The 4,319-nt window shown below is 33.3% G+C and overlaps 1 long non-coding RNA gene across 2 annotated transcripts; it reads right to left on the reverse strand.

The window, feature by feature from the left end:
- Nucleotides 1-229: 229 nt before the first annotated feature.
- On the reverse strand, nucleotides 230-3,699 carry LOC147404752 (uncharacterized). 2 transcript variants are annotated; one of them, XR_015177253.1, is made up of 5 exons: nucleotides 3,626-3,699; nucleotides 3,044-3,164; nucleotides 2,785-2,940; nucleotides 799-1,999; nucleotides 232-557 (listed from the first exon to the last, which is right to left on the reverse strand). It is a non-coding gene; the product is annotated as an uncharacterized LOC147404752 (long non-coding RNA). The 2 variants fall into 2 exon arrangements; XR_015177252.1 differs by having other exon boundaries at nucleotides 230-1,999.
- Between the last annotated feature and the right edge of the window lie 620 nt (nucleotides 3,700-4,319).

Here is a 4,319-nt window from a genome sequence, read left to right on the forward strand (position 1 = left end):
TAAAAGAAGGCTCACTTGGGAGAGATTAATGTGTCATCATCAGTCAATCAATCACATATAAACCCTTGCTCTTGCTCTTAGAAACAAAAATAACTTGTAGTTTCTTTTTTTAAGCAATAAGAATAGTATTAGGCGAATAGGATGGGATTTTAAAATTGCGTGCATAAATCATATAAGATATGGGGTATGCCCGAAGAAACACAATGCAATTATTATTATTATTTTTCAACTTTTAACAAAACTCGCTTACATAGTAAAAATAAAATTAAAAATACAGACACCAATGTACATGTGTGCCTACTTTTGTTAATTGCTTAGATTCCGGATGGTCGATCACCTCCAAGAAGCTCAGTACAATATTGTTCTACTTTTAACACCACTCGTTTATAGAGCAAAATGGAGGAAGACACCAACATACATGTGTGCCTACTTTGTTAATTACTTAAACTGCGGATGGTCTATCGCGAACTCCAAGGATGGTGACTACTAGCACACACGGCCGTTGGTAACATCTTGTCTTGTTAATTCTGGGACATTTATCAACTTAAGAATTTTTGCTGGAATTGCAATTCAAAAAAAGATATATCACCCAAGATGTAATAAAACGTTGACAACCAGGATCATAATAGAAAGAAATAAAGAAAAATTAAAATCATCTTCGAACAATGAGGAAAAGATATCTTTATAAATTATATTGATTGAAAAACAATTACTTATATCATGCATGATATACCTTTAGGTAATAAAATGCACAAAGAAATCAAGAGGATTTGGATGAAAAGAATAGCAGCTACTGACCTTCGGTTTGCTAATAAGAGAAGTTGGGATCAGACCATTGACCTCATGGTAGTCACCGAATGTACCGGCGTTGTTGCAAATTCTGACGAAGTTGGCAATATGTTGTTTTGGAATGCCTTTTTTCTTGAATTGTTGGAATTTTGGTTGTTGATATCCTGTCAGAAAACGCATGTGCATTGAGTATAGGATTTGAAATAGACCAATGAGGACTGTGGCATGCCCCTATATTGAGCGGGAATGGTCTTAGTAATCTCCTTCTCAGAGAGCCATGTACATTTCGAGAGTGAATCTTGGAGGATGTGAGGGTCCAACGCTTGATTCATTCTCTTTGTCCTTCTACACCAAACGACTGACTAAGGTGGCAATTTGAATGTTTTTTTCTTCCATTGTCTTTGTCAACTTGTTGATGGTGTATGCCATTTGAGCTACTTGTTCTTCCATTGTTAGTGCTCCAGTTGCCATCACCACTTTGATAAAGGTGTGAGTCTACGATGGGAAAGTAATTGATAGAGATTCAGACAATCCCTTGCCATTCTTTTGCTTGACTTCAAATCGGATCCAAAATCCGATAAGTCATCTTCCACAACGTCTACTCACAATGTCGTCTTTGTGAGTGTCGTTTTTGTAGCACGCTTCATGGAGAGACTCAACCAGTTTAGAACCACTAGTTTTCGTCCTTGTTCGTGTTATAAGATGATCGCGATCGATTACTTGAGTAGATTCAAAATTAGAGGAAAGGATTTTCTTACAATTCTCAGTAGTAGCAGATGCAATAACATTAGCGTTGTGAGAAGCCATTGATGTTATTGTTGGTATTTTTGCTATTAATCGAAAGATGGGAAACTGATATGCTTTCATTGGGCGTGCCACTTGGATAGTCGTTTATTGTGCATTATGATGTAGTGTTCCCTCCATTGTACTATATTTGGGAAACTTGAGTAATTGAAGTCAACATGCATAGAAAAAGCCCAGATATAGTGCCATCATTTTGATAAGACACTTGTTGCTACTGCATCTTTCAGTGACAGGAACGAGACGATATGTTCACATATTTCATTGAGCAAATTGCTAATTCTATCTTTTGCTTCCAAAGTGGATTTTTTCAATTTTCTTCCATAAACATTGAATTGTTTATCTCCAGCAAACATTTTACTAGCCATCCACAATGATAGCCAATAGAACATGTGAAGGATTTGGAAACCTGTTTGAGAGGAAATTTTAATCGATTTAGGTATAACGCCATCAGATACGATTTTGTTGCATTATAGATCATTAGTGCATAATTTGATGGAAATTGCTCCTTATAATTCTTATAGGCATACTATCAAACAGGTTGTTGGTAAATAAGAAATCACTAAAAATTGAAGGAAAAAATTATAAATATAAACAAAGCAAACAAGAAGAGGGAATGAAAGAAATTTTAATTTTCACAAATACGGAATTAATTCTAGGTTGAAAAAATTAAGGAGAAAATCTTTGTAGATAGTGCGCCTACTTTTCTCCTTAATTTTTTCAACCTAGAATTAATTCCCATGATTAAGGAGAAAAGTAGGCCCACCCCTGGTTTGCTGTTCTTGATTGGTGATGGCTCATGTAAAGACCCCTCGATTAGGTGGCTGAATAATGATTTTCGAAGGTGCCTATTGATTGCCTTGACTTCCAACTTGTTCTTCGCAAAAACCAGAACTGAGCCTAGTAATTTGGATTAGGGATTTTTCGATAACATAAAAAACCCAAACCAAACCAAACATTTTTGAGTTTTGATCGGATTCAGTTTTTTTTTCTTTTTTTTTTCTATCAAATAAAAACTTTTTAAATGAAATATTACGAACCTATACTTTAAAATTTATTTTTTTCAAAAAATGCTTTAAACTACAATTACAAAAAACCAAAAACAAAAAAACAAAAGAAAGATAGGAAATAAAAAGAAACAAGGAAATGAGTAAAGTTCTCATAATGCAAATAAAACATAAGGTAATAACTCACTTGTTAGACTTCTGGCCCGTGTTTAATTTTATTTTTTTATATTTGAAAGATCACCTCCTACTTCTTGAGCGCAAGCATCTCCGCTTCAACATCAAAGATGGGTTGAAGCAACATCAAAGATGGGTTGAAGCGATCAAGGTTCTCTCTCCTCTCATACTATCACATTCCACAATGAAGTACATAAAACAATATTTCAGAAAACGTCCACCAAACCATCAAAATCATACAAACAACTTAATTTGAATGAAAGGAATAGTACCTGCTTAGGTTTGATTTGCTAATAAATTGGGATCGGACCAATGACCTCATGGTTTCTGCGCAGATCATCAAATTTAGCTCTATCATCTTGAAGCTTTTTATGAAGTTATCTTTCAATTGCCCTACAAACACAAAATTTAATAAAAATCACACTTTCAACAATGAAAAAGTAAATAAGGAAAGGAACTTACAACTAGTGTCTAAGGTCATGATCCAAAAAACTAGAGAGACTAACCATTATTAAAATGGTATCTTCTCTAGATATTTCCATATATAATTTTTATTAGAATAAAAGGAGATTTGTTTGGAAATAGATAACAGAAAAAATATTAAAAAACCAAATCGATAGTTAAAACATGTTCTTAGGGCCGAAGTTCTAATTTTTCAACCTGATTTGAACATGCACTTGATAGGCTAAATCGGGTTCAGGAATCATGGGTGTGGAGGTCGATTTTATGATAAATTGACCTCGATAACAATTTCATTATTCAATCCATAAAATAATAAAAAGAAAATAAAAAAAAATAAAAAAATAAAAAAATAAAAAAATCGGAGAAGACAAGCATTTAAATAGCCTCTTCACCTGCCCTCCGTTTTTCTCTACCTTCTTCCTTTCCCTTCTCCCTCTTCTTCTTTTCTTTTACAATGGCCTCAAGGACTTTAAATAGAAAAACCCTAAAAAGAGTCCTAACCCTAATTTAATTACAATTGACTATAATACCCCTTATCCAAATTAATAATCACATAAAAAGGAAAAGAACCCTCTTCAAATGATGCCACATGTTCACTTTAGGATGCATGTTGATGGTGTGAATGGACGATCTAGATGGGAGATGAGTTTATCCCTCCAAAAGAATAATAAGAAGTAAATAAATCCCCATTTTGGCATCTCGGCTGGCCCATGAACAGATTTTTAAAAGCATCAAATTTGAGAAAGAGAAGATTATATGTAACCAAAAGAAGTTTGGTTAAAAGGTTCTTACCAAAATAAAAAGAAAAAAATCTGGCTCACAAGGTTAAATGTGCACATTAATTTTAAAGAGAATTTTTTTTGAGACTACATATCTAAATGATTATTATAATATTATTAATTAAAAAAAATTATGAAGAGTATTACAACAAAGTAAAGAAGTAAAAGTCTTTAAGAATTTTAAATAGGATAATGCTAAAGTAACATTAAAATGTACATCGATTGTACATTCTGAAGCGGTGGTGCACACATAACCATTTAACGTGAGATCTATGTGACAAGGTCTGTTAACATTGTTTGATTATTT

This window comes from Akebia trifoliata, chromosome 4 (genome assembly GCF_017979445.1).
Source record: "Akebia trifoliata isolate Shusen 1 chromosome 4, ASM1797944v1, whole genome shotgun sequence".
Lineage (NCBI taxonomy): Eukaryota > Viridiplantae > Streptophyta > Magnoliopsida > Ranunculales > Lardizabalaceae > Akebia > Akebia trifoliata.